Genomic DNA, 13,229 nt, shown 5'->3' with positions numbered 1-13,229 from the left:
CTCATGATTTGCGACTGATTGACAGTTTTAATACATGTGAGGAATGCCTAAGAAATAGGCATTCCTCACATGTATTAAAGCTCACCCGAGCATGCGCGTAAATCTCGAGCAACGAGAATGCTCGCTCATCACTACTAGGCACGCTTACCCACACAAATTACAGTACACGTACATGAAGGCAGATTTGCGCTAAAGGCTTGTCAGTGACTGAACCCCAAAAATAACCATGTCACAATTTGCTTTGAAAGGACACAGCAGCCATGTATCAACCACACAAAGTAAAGTTACAAACTGTCATCATAATAAACTTTACAAATACTTTTTAAAGAAGATTGTAACATTACAAAACTTTGACCATTCTCCTAGACATTTATAAAGTATCACCTGATGACAGGTAAACCTTAGGCCAAGGGCACACGAGCGTATTTGCTGTCCGAATGTGATCAGACAAAACACTGGATTGCACTCGGACCAATGTTAGTCTATGGGGTCGTGCATATGTCCAATTTTTTTCCCCGGACAGAGACTGTCCAATGAAAAACTCACTGCAGGCGCAAGTTTGATTCGATATTCGGATCACACTCAGCCATGTAAGTCAAGAAGTCAGTGGGAAACATTGACTGCACTCAGATGACATCTAAGTGCAATCCGATTTCCGCTCACTGACAGAATGGAGAAGATAGAGACATTTTTTTCTCCATCTTCTAATCTGAGAGAATTGGATTGCACTATGCTCCCACTCTGATCAGAGTTTCATTTGCATAATTGATCCGAAGACGAAAAAATATGCTTAGAGGAATCCTTGAAGGCATAACCACTAAATAAACATTTATATCCATCAATATATCTTGGGTCCTTGCCTCAGCCAGGCTGCACTTTGCTCAAAGACACTATTATGGCAGAGAACAAATCCCCTTACTCGGGGATTCTGTCCGCATGAAATTAACCAACAAGTTTATTGCATCACCCAAGCTTAAAATGACCATAGCAGATATCTTGAGTCAAAATGTCAGTTACATCCGGAGGAAGTGAGGGTGAAGCGGCTGGTAATTGTCTGCAGGGCTGACATAGCATAACAATGTCATGTGAGCCCCGAGAGATGAGAAGCCAACTCCTGTACTCACCAGACGCCGAATACTGAGTATAGACTGTTATTATTTTACGCAGGGTAATATAGCAATTAAGAAGATGTTGTCCAAGTAGTGGACAACTCTTTTAAATCTATTTTTAGTATTTTCTTTGTACCTCCTGCTGTAATGAATCCAATACAAAAACCATAGCTGGACTATTATTTTGTTTTAAAAGCAGGGTACATTTTGTTTTCTTCTGCCAAGAGATCTGCTTCTTGCCACAGCCGTCCTCTATATTCTGCCTCCTTTGGGCCGACTTATTTCCACACTTCTACAAAGCTACTCCTGTTCCCGGCCTACATGTCAATTCACTTTCCCCACCCCTGCACTGTTTTCCCTGTCATATGCATCTTCCATCAATCTTGAGTTATGTTCTGACATATCGGCTTTCTTGCTTATTTTTCGTCCAGATTTTTGGATGGAAAATTTGCAATGGAATACAGTCCTAGCAAAATGGTTGAGATTTCTCTTTTTGCACCCACACATTGCTTTTATCTTCAAGATGAAAATTTACCTGTTTTGTAGATTTTTCAATCCACAGAATGTCAATTTCACCTGCGTAAAGAATGCAGATTTACTGGGTCTGTAACAGAGTGGAGATAGCAAAATCCGCAAGTGAAAACTTAAAGAAAAATTAAAATTAATTAATAAAAAAATAAAATACTCACTTCCTTAGGAAATTACTGTACTACCACCTGGAAGCTGAGGCCAGAAAATCACTCGCACAGGTGAATAGCTTTTTTTTATTCCAAATTCACTGCTAGACCTCTGTCTGGGAAATCTGCAGCAACATTCACGTGATTTTGTGACACTGATGATTTTCCTTGGATAGTTGCGGATTGTGGATACTTACAGCGGTCGCATTCCTTTCTTTATTACCAGATTTAAAGGGAATCTGGCACCACTTTGGAGATATCAGACCTCTACTATGGGCATACAGGGTATAGAAAAGTAAATCTATACATACCTGTATGGCCCATAGTAGAGGTTTGATAGCAGAGAAAAGCGCTTAAATCAATTCAATTTCGTACAGGCTTGGCGTCCGGAGGACGCCAAGCAATCCCTGCATATGTCCTTATTATTCCCCCAAATCCCCGCCTATATGCTTAATTATCATATTCCCCCTCCCCTGCACATCACAAGGCTCTGTGACAGGCCCTGTGACGTGCACTGTGCTCTCTGACTTCCCGGTCATGCACAAAACGCCGCTCACATAGAGCGCGCTTTGCTTCATCCCGGCCCCGTCTACCTGTGCACTGCGCCGCAGGGTTCTATTGCGCAGGCGCCAGGAAGTTACAGTGATTCCCCGGCGCCTGCTCACAAAAAACAATTAGTTTAGAAATATATTCAATCCAACCTATTCACTTTGACTTCTAATGCGCAACAATATTGCATCAACTGCAAAAGTATTGTAAGAAGCAAAAGTAACCACAAATCCTCAATTAATTATTAATAATTTGTAACCTATGAATAACTAAAAGTCATTTAAGGTAAAATAATTAAAGAAAACATTATTTTAAAATATACTATATCTCAACAAACTACATTAATATAAGCCAATCCATAGATTTTATAGTTTTAAGGTTGAAGGTGGACTTAATTTTATTGAATTCAACCTATAGCCTAATACAGTGGGTACGGAAAGTTTTCAGACCCCTTTAAATTTTTCACTCTTTGTGTCATTGCAGCCATTTGGTAAATTCTAAAAAGTTCATTTTTTTTCTCATTAATGAACACTCTGCATCCCATCTTGACTGAAAAAAACAGAAATGTAGAAATTTTTCCAAATATATTAAAAAAGAAAAACTGAAATATCACATGGTCATAAGTATTCAGACCCTTTACTAAGACACTCATATTTAAGTCACATGCTGTCCATTTCCTTGTGATCCTCCTTGAGATGGTTCTACTCCTTCATTGGAGTCCAGCTGTGTTTAAACTGATAGGACTTGATTTGGAAAGGCACACACCTGTCTATATAAGACCTCACAGCTCACAGTGCGTGTCAGACCAAATGAGAATCATGAGCTCTAAGGAACTGGCCCAAGGAGCTCAGAGACAGAATTGTGGCAAGGCACAGATCTGGCCAAGGTTACAAAAGAATTTCTGAATTACTCAAGGTTCCTAAGAGCACAGTTGCCTCCATAATCCTTAAATGGAAGAAGTTTGGGACCACCAGAAGTCTTCCTAGACCAGGCCGTCCAGCCAAACTGAGCGATCTTGGGAGAAGAGCCTTGGTAAGAGAGGTAAAGAAGAACCTTGGGGCCCATTATTCCGTATGAGGATTATGTGAGGCCATTATTCTGTATGGAGGAATATGTGGGCCCATTATTCTGTATGGAGGACTATGTGGGACCCATTATTCTGTATGAAGGACTATGTGGGGCCATTATTCTGTATGGAGGACTATGTGGGCCTATTATGCTGTATGGAGGACTATTTGGGGCCCATTATACTGTATGGAGGACTATGTGGGGCCATTATTCTGTATGGAGGACTATGTGAGGCCATTATTCTGTATGGAGGACTATGTGAGGCCCATTATTCTGTATGGAGGACTATGTGGGGCCCATTATTCTGCGTGGAGGTGTATGTGGGGCCCATTATTCTGTATGAAGGACTTTGTGGGCCTATTATTCTGTATGGAGGACTATGTGGGGCCTATTATACTGTATACTGGTTGGCCTGTGACTTTGTCCAAGTTTTTTTTCATTTTGGCCCTCTGTCTGTGAATTTGACATCCCTGCTCTAGAGGTAGAGGATGCCTTCTTGTCCCCGTCACAGGCATAAGCGTAAAAAAGATCATTAGAAATATCTCTGTACTGTCCCCTCATATATATGTACATTGTAATAAGATTGACTCTAAGCCTTTGTTTTTTCCAAACTAAACAACCCCAAGTTTAATAGCCTATAGGTCTATTCACATTGTTTTCTCACTGGTAAGCCTCTGTATTAGGAAATGTATATGCCAAATGTAAAAGCCTGATAGATTTCACTGTATACCATACAGGCATCATTGCTAAAAAATTATGCTCATCGTAGTATATCCTTTTTTTTGCGGTGGCCCTATTTATAGGAAATCACAGCACACTGTTCTTTCCTATACAATTAAAAAAAACTACGCATATGCCAATGCATTCTTGACAAAAAAGCAAAAGTGAAATGTATGGACTTATGGATACATATTAGATAGTTTTGTTGGTTTATATGTTGAATGTGCAGGTAAAATGCAATGTAATTAGAGAAGGAATCCGCCACATGTGACTCGGGAACTCATGTAGCTCGCAGGCCTATGATGTGCGGCTCGTGACTGTCTACCAGCTTGGGGAATTATCACCAGGTCTAGCAAACAATTAAGAAGAGCAAGTCTTCAAATAGTGACTTTTTTTGCATTGCTCTCACAGAAGAGCAGATCTGGATGCACATATACTGGCCTTGGGGTTGGAACGATAAGTAACTCTAAGCTGGAGATAGGATGATACTGCCAGATAGAGGAGCTCAATGTGATATTGTGGTGGGAGTGCTTGATGCGAGAATACCTAATGGTGGCAAAGTGGGAACCCCTGGATGCAAGTATAGTTCCTCTGGGTTATTTCTGTGGGGAATTTTTTGACTGTCATTATTGTGAGAATGGGAGTGCATGGTATCACTATTATGGGGGAGGCGGTAGCTGTACGTCAATATTCAGGGCGAGGGGAAGTATCTGGATGTGGCTCTCAACCCTCTCTAAGACCTGAATGTGGCTCTCATGGAAAGGAAGGTTGGAGATCATTGAATTAGAATCTTATCTAGCTACAGGGAGCATTTACACTTGCCAATAATAAGGAATGAGCATTCTTAGGAATGCTCATTCTTGATTTTCAGCCTGTCTAAACAGGCTGATTTTACCTGAAGAACCAGCAAAATGCTCACTTGTCGGTTATAATGATTTTAAGGCTTTATTTAAAATCATCTTTTTTGGCAATGCATCGTCTTGTGTACCAAGATTTGCTGCTGAGAACAGTAATATTCTATGCACTGTGGTAAAGCGACTTGCTCGGCTCTCACAGAGGCAGACATAGGACACACGTCTCGGGTTAACTCCCTGCTGGTTTATCATATGGCATAAACTTCAGCAGCGCTCCACAAAAATAAACAAGTCCTCTCCGGGATAACGGGAAAACAAAAGATAAAATATAGCAGAGTCCATAAGCGAGCTGGGCTTCGCCCCCTCTGGGTAGCACAGTTAAGTCCCACTAAACACCAGGCCTTTGGTGTTGCTCTCTGGCTTCACCACACACAGCCTGGAGGCTTCACTCTCCAGACCAAACTAGACAAAAAATAATAGTGACTGAGAATTTAACCTTGCTCAGCCACACCCTGAGGGGAGGTAGGGTGAATGACTTCCCACCGGATCTTTATGACATTCACACAAAACCACTCTTCACAATGGTGATTACACCCCAACACATAACATGCTGCGGAAAAGTTGTTGGTTCAGTTAACACAGGCTAGCAGCCGTAGTGACACATACCTCCCCTCACATATAACACCAGTGACTCTGTCACAGTGCACAGAACGATTATATCATATTGTACTCATGGATGTGTAGTTGACCCCTTCAAACGGATTAAAGGACCATGAGAATGATGATTTTTAACCAAGCTTAACAATCATTTCACCCAACGAACAAGCGTTCCTAGTAAATTGGCCCATATAGCTATCCAGTGTCAGTAAAGGAAATGATTTGAGGGATTCTACTGTCCATCTATAAAAATATTTAAGACTTTTAATTAATAAGACTAAAAAGATTATTTATGATTAAACTTAAGAAATAGATGCTAATGGAAAGCGAATTGCTCTAAAGTCAGGTTCAAATAGGGTTATTCTCCACTGGACAATTAGCCCATTATTGTTTCAGAGCCTGGGGATCTTGTGGTACACTGATAAGTCGGTCCTGCAGTTTAACCTTGACATGTGGCATAGTGATTTTGAAGAATATCCTGCTGATTTTCATTTTCTTCATCTATCTCCCTCTTCGCAGTGATATTGCTTTGGTGCTTGTCTGCGCATTGGTTCTATAAATTTACCTCAATTGCAGATTATAATTAATGAATGGATTCTCATAGCAGACTACATATCTGCTTTATTGCTGCCTACTGTTTCTCACATGGTTACTGGCAAGCAGTGGGCAACAGGAGGCCTTTCTGTATTCATGCTTTATTTAGTTTCTGCTCTCATTAACTTCATACTACAGATCACGTTGTAATGCTCCTAAAATGCTCTTGATTGACAGCCAAGCGGTATTTCTGAGAATCGATCTGCAGTAATACAAATGCTAATTTAAAACTGTCAACAGTGTATAATTTTCTAAAAATCATGTTTTTCGAGCAGGAAGTACCATCTGGTAGTATAATCTATTTTTACTCTGCAGATTGTGGTAATGGCTTTCTAGATTGCTTATAATTCCATAGTTTCAAGCTTCTGGTCCTCAGCGCAGAACCTCTAAGTAATACTTTGCTCACACTGGCGTAAGATATTACAGATTCATTTATTAGCGTGCCCTATCATATATATGGAATCTATTAGATTTCCATTCCATTGGATAATTTGGAGTACCAAACTACAAGCTCTCATGGGTTGGAACCATGACACCATTGTGAACAGAGTATAATCCTATCATTATATGCAATTGTTTGCCAATAGTCCCAAATTTACCAGGACTGTCCTGAGTTTTTTTTGTTCCTGTGCCTCTCCATTCCTGAGATATGGTCCCTTCTTCCTTGCATGTGAATCTAAACTAATTAGCCAATATGGAGAGATCCTCATGAAGATGCCAACAGAGAAGAGTTGTGGAACATGCCCTCTTGGCTAGCTAACTAGAATAACATAGAGTGAAGAGGGTGCCAAATCTTAGAAATAGAAAGGCGCCGGGACAAGGTTTGGCATACTGGATATAAACATGCCCAATTATTTATTCATCCAGAAGATATATCCTTTTACACCTTCTTCCTATTGCAGTTATCATGCAGCTAAGTGTGGTGCGAGGATTAATAAAAATATAAGTAAATATACTGTATGTAAAGACTCACGTTATCACCTCTTGTTGGAGGTTCATTTTTAATATTTTAGCCCAATGCCTTTTTGCTGGGAAGGCTAAAAAGGACTGGAAACAACTGGATGGTGGAAGGCCTAAAGATCGAAAGCCCCTGGCAAGATCAAACTGCAGAGAATGCAAAGATTGTGATCGAATTTAGGCACCTCTGCCCCAAATTAGTAGACCAGTACTATAAAGGACACTGGTACTTGTGGGCCGTGGTAGATATTTTGCCTTGGGGCCTGAGAATTTATACTTAAACTATGCAAGCTTTATAATCAACCTTTGGAAAACATGATGTAACAATGGGCACCCTAGACTATAAGTTGAGCAGGGGTGGAGTAGTGCCTTTGACTTTTTTCTTGGAAAATATTTTTAAAACTTTCAGGTGCTCTTAGTTCCACTTAAGTCTTTCTTTCACAGGCAGTCATAAACAGTATCGGACTGGGGGGGCATGGGCCCAAAAGTAACAATGACTCTGGGGGCCCGCTGTTTTGCTACAAGCAAATACTACATTACCCTCATTCACAAATTTACCTAAGCTTCTATATAATAGTAAACTGGAACGTTTGTTAGAGGGGCTCACTTCTGCACAGGGCCCCCAGGGAATTCACCTGTTCCTCCGTGGGCCAGTCTGAGCCTGGTTATAAATGTCTTTGTACATAGAGGCCCCATTACTGTGGTATAGTCATTTGCTTCTAATCTACCAAAAGTAAGCATTAAGCTGTATATTCAGACTGTGTTCATGTTGCCTTTGCCCAGCACATCAGTGGCTCCATCAGAGCTTCCATCTAAATCAGTGAAAAATAGGATTTGGGTGGAGCCCCCAATGAGGCCATTGACTTTAAAGAGGCAGACGGAGTCACTTTGTGCTGTTTCTGACCTTTATTTAGGCAATGGTGTCCGCTTTATGCTAGTCAAGATGGCGGACACTGCTTAAACAAAGATCAGACAGCAGAAAATTACTGCGTCAGCCTCACTAAAGTCAATGGCTACATTGGGGTTTCTGCTCCAATCCAGTTTTCAGAGCTTTAGATGGAGCCCCAACAGACCCACTGACGTGTGGCCCAAACACAATATTAACATAACCTAATACAGGTGCATCTCACTAAATTAGAATATCATCAAAAAGTTAATTTATTTCAGTTCTTCAGTACAAAAAGTGAAACTCATATTATATAGAGTCATTACAAACAGAGTGATCTATTTCAAGTGTTAATTTCTGCTAATGTTGATGATTATGGCTTACAGCCAATGAAAACACAAAAGTCATTATCTCAGTAAATTAGAATGCTTTATAACAACAGCTTGAAAAATGTTTTTAAAATCTGAAATGTTATCCTACTGAAATGCATGTTCAGTAAATGCACTCAATACTTGGTCGGGGCTCCTTTTGCATCAATTACTGCATCAATGCGGCATGGCATGGAGGCGATCAGCCTGTGGCACTGCTGAGGTGTTATGGAAGCCCAGGTTGCTTTGATAGCAGCCTTCAGCTCGTCTTCATTGTTGGGTCTTGTGTCTCTCATCTTCCTCTTGACAATACCCTATAGATTCTCTATGGGGTTAAGGTCAGGCGAGTTTGCTGGCCAATCAAGCACAGTGATACTGTTATTTTTAAACCAGGAATTGGTACTTTTGGCAGTGTGGACAGGTGCCAAGTCCTGCTGGAGAATAAAATTTCCATCTCCAAAAAGCTTGTCGGCAGAGGGAAGCATGAAGTGCTCTAAAATTTCCTGGTGACTTTGGTCTTGATAAAACACAGTGGACCTACACCAGCAGATGACATGGCTCCCCAAACCATCACTGATTGTGGAAGCTTCACACTAGACCTCAAGCAGCTTGGATTGTGGCCTCTCCACTTTCCTCCAGACTCTGGGACCTTGATTTCCAAATGAAAATTGGAACTCTGGGATCTTGTGGAGTGTGTCAATGACTGCCTTCTGGACAACTGTCAAGTCAGCGGTCTTCCCCATGATTGTGGAGCCTACTGAAACAGATTAAGGGACCTTTTTAATGCTTAGGAAGGCTTTGCAGGTGTTTTTTGTTAATTATTTTAATTTACTGAGATAATGACTTTTGTGTTTTCATTGACTGTAAGCCATAATCATCAACATTAACAGAAATAAACACTTGAAATAGATCACTCTGTTTGTAATGACTCTATATAATATATGAGTTTCACTTTTTGTATTGAAGAACTGAAATAAATTAACTTTTTGATGATATTCTAATTTTGTGAGATGCACCTGTATGTTTACTGGCAGCTCTAAATGTAGAATGTGATTATTTGGCCTTAAGTTTTTAATTTTTTAATTGAGAAAACGTCAATTTTTTAGCAACACAACGAACAAAAAAAACACCACCGATACAAAAGGAATTTTTTTCTAGATCTATTTTCTTTCCTTATTAAAATGTACGATTGAGGCTTCTTTGCACTAAACTTCCATTTCCAAACTTCTGTTTATCCGCCAAGTGATTAGTAAACATGTTTAATATTATTAGTTTTATCAAGTCCCAGAGTCTGTAATGTATTTTATTTGTAGTCAACACTGAGACTAATTAACTGAAATGAATAATTCATCACAATGTGAACAATGGGCTTCAAAGCTAATTCACGACACATAATTTATGTCCCAGCTAAAGGAGCCGGAGCCTCACTCCTTCAGTCGCCCTAGCTCTATGCATTAGTGGACTTCCTACTGCAATGCAGACACACTGCTACCTTGTACATTACGGAAATGCACATTTCACACATTAACATGTTGCTGTTGCGGTATAAACATAAAATTCCTAGATTAATCTATTCCTGTATTTATAAGGCATGATCAAATGTGCAGAATAAATCTATGTTCCTGTATTGCTTAACAATTGAATAGATTGTTTTCCTTAATTATGCCCTGCAAAGCTCAGCTCATTTCTTCTCGTTGGCGCCAAACTTAACTCCTAAAAAAGAAACTGTTAGCCTCTCTGGATGCATTGAGTGTAAACACACATTCACATTGAGACGAGAGCGCTGGCTTGAGTTTTGGTCAGTCTGTCCATGATCTGAGTCCAAATACTAATAGGCAATTATTCTTAATTGTGATAAAGTACATATTCAAGTCCGTCTATCTCGAAAGAACTTGACATTGCTTACCCCAGTGATTCATGCGGGTAATAATATGTCCCTGTCTAGTTCACTATGGTACAAATCAACCGTATAGAGTGGGAGTAAGTACAGACTTTCTTCTTGCTTACGACGTCTATTCTATACCCCTCGTAATTCTGACACTGTGTACAGCCCCTCATTGTGATGACCTACTAATATGATGTCAGCATTGACAAGTGTATTTCGGGCACAATAATGCCACCATGGCCTTGGAACGTGCAAAGCTGATTGGCAGTTCCTTGCTAATGTGTAAAGAAAAGCATTCATTCTCGCACAGCTATGACGCACAGCACTGAAGCATTGGGTATTTTTAACCATTACTGTAAGAATAGAAAATCAGCCTGTCTGTCACAGATTAATCATAAAGCTGATTAGTTTCCAATTATAGCAAATGTTGCAATTGTTTAGCTAGTCACAAAAAACCCCCCATTAACTTACACTAACATGTGACCAATATGTATGCATATCATTGTGCCATGCTATCAGCTAGTCCATCAGCCGATGGCATAATACAGGGCTTGCAAAACAAGCGGCATAGCTGCCAATTTGTAAGCTTAATGGAAGGAAAGAAAGTATTTACCTGTGATGATTTTCCAACAGGTCTCCACTCATAACTGGTAAATAGCCCCCTAGACCAGTATAAAGTGAAATCTGGAGTGAAGAGCAGAAAACGTGGTAAGGCGTCTCTGATCAATGCTGTGATCTTTCTGCAATCCCTGCAGAGCTGCAGCACAATCCTGGCTGACTGTCACTGCCTGCATTCAGTCTGCACTAAGGCAAAGGTACTGGCTGCTGTGCATTCACAGAGCCATGATATCACCAAGTACAGGATGTAGGTTTTAGTTGCATGATTTACCAACTAATAGCAGTATAAATGTTTGAAAATATACTGCAGTATTTTACATTGATGTTAGCTTTAAAGAGGACCTCAAAACAACTGAGTTATATACCTTGTAAAAAATCCCTGAGCTCACCTGATTTTACAGTTTTTTTCCGTTTTGCGCTAAGTCACTCCATTGCTGAGATATTTACATTTGTTCCTTTTGGAGTGCATTATGTGAAATCTCTGCTTGCAGTGCAAATGGGTGTTTCTTCAGAGTCTTCTCTGAGGGCATGCACTTTCACCCCTCCCTCTCAGATGCGGCCAATCACAGCTTGGCAGTGTCTGAGACTTCTAGATGAACTGCTGAGCTGTTATTGACAGCATCTGAGAGGGATGGATAAAAGTCCACACCTCCAGAGAAGACTCTGAAGAAATGACTAGCTGTATTACAGAGATTTCAAACATTTCTCTCAAAAGTACAATTAAGCAGATCGCTTTGTACAACCCTGCTCCATCTTCCAGGTCCAGGTCCAGGTCTGTGCTCTCTGGCTGTGGACAGGAGCTGCATGAATTTTCTTACCCTTTAGGATCCCTAAGTAGCCGGGCAGGTGAGATGTATCCCGTGTGTCAAATAATGCGCCGGGGAACCCAGAAGCTCAGGAAAATCATGGAGCTCTTGCCAACATCCAGAGAGCATTGACCATGGACCGAAGTTGCGTGAAGAGATCCACTCATCTTTACTCAAGAACAATAAATGCAAATGTCTCTTCAATAAAGCGATGCACCGCTAAATGGAAAAAAGTGTCAGATTCTGGTGGAGTCAATGATTTTTAGCAAGGTATTTAACTTAATCTTTTTGAGCAATTGAAAGGTCATGTTTAAAGCTTTGACCATCACATCAGTGAAATCTCATAGAAAAAAAAAATGCTGCAAGTTTATTATGTTCCCATCAGTTTATCAGTTTAGAGTATTTTCAAGTACTGGATATAATATTCAGTAGCATCATGTGCTAAATAAATTGGCTAGTAGAATGATTAGCAGGAACACCCATCTAGGAACTAGATCACATTGCACGCACCAAAATAATCAGTTACCTGATAACTGTGGATTTACATTTTTATAGTCACCTTTGGGCTAGGAAGACACAAGTTGGTATGGCACACTTAGTCCCTGTAGCTCTATGTGATGTTTCATGGCACCTCTGTGGGGCAATACACTGTGCACAATTATTAGGCAAGTGAGTATTTTGACCATATCACCGTTTTTATGCAGATTTTCCATCTCCAAGCTGTATGAACTTCAATGCATATTGGATTAAGCAGATCTGATGATGTGTATTTGGGTAATAAGGTGGGGGTGGTGAGGTGAGGCCTTAGGATTTCAATACCCCTGATTAAGGTGTGCAGATTTATTAGGTAGCTTATTTCCCTCAGGCAAAATGGGCCACAAAAGAGATTTAACTGACTCTGAAAAGTCAACAATTGTTAAAAGTCTTAGGTGGTTGCAGGTGCTCCAGTGACATGCTCGAGTCTCCGCCCCCTAAGCTTCGCGGCCAAAAAAACCTTGAGGGGATTGCCTGCCATGCACGAGCAATCCCGGCATGTTTTTTTTTTGGTTGTCTAATAACCGTGAAACATGCGGGGCAGGGACTTGAGCATGTCACTCGAGCACCCGCGATACATGGTGCATACCTGAGTACCCGATGCAAACTCAAGTAGCGAGCACTTGCGCTCAAGACTAATGACAACTTATTCAATATGATGACCTAATGTTATCAAATTCTGTGTCGTACCTCTGGGTTCAAAATGTTCACTATACCCCTTGATAAAATCCTTGAGGGGTGTAGTATGGTGCAAAAAATGGTGCTTTATCATCATACCGCCAAACAAAAAATGGAATAAAATGCGATCAAAAAGACGAATAAAAATAAAAATTGTACCGCTGAAAACAAGCCACCATAGAGCTCCATCAGCCGAAAAATAAAAAAGTTACAGCTCTCAGAATAAAGCGATGCAAAAAAAAATATTTTTTCTATAAAATAGCTTTTAT

The 13,229-nt window shown here is 40.3% G+C and overlaps 1 protein-coding gene across 4 annotated transcripts in view; it reads right to left on the bottom strand.

The window, feature by feature from the left end:
* The window catches only part of PHACTR1 (phosphatase and actin regulator 1), a 550,848-nt gene that overhangs the window by 394,858 nt on the left and 142,761 nt on the right, over positions 1-13,229 (bottom strand). Inside the window, exon 1 of one of the 4 annotated variants that reach the window (XM_073678786.1) lies at positions 10,938-10,960. The exons of the other annotated variants lie outside the window; for them this stretch is intronic. The gene's annotated coding sequence lies outside the window, so the exon portion shown is untranslated. Of the gene's footprint in view, positions 1-10,937; positions 10,961-13,229 lie in introns of those variants that run through there. 4 annotated transcript variants of the gene reach the window in all.

This window comes from Phyllobates terribilis, unplaced genomic scaffold (genome assembly GCF_046119375.1).
Source record: "Phyllobates terribilis strain yellow unplaced genomic scaffold, ASM4611937v1 Scaffold_4__5_contigs__length_816908805, whole genome shotgun sequence".
Lineage (NCBI taxonomy): Eukaryota > Metazoa > Chordata > Amphibia > Anura > Dendrobatidae > Phyllobates > Phyllobates terribilis.
The sequence above is the reverse complement of the archived record's forward strand: the minus strand, read 5'-3'. Positions and strand labels throughout refer to the sequence as shown.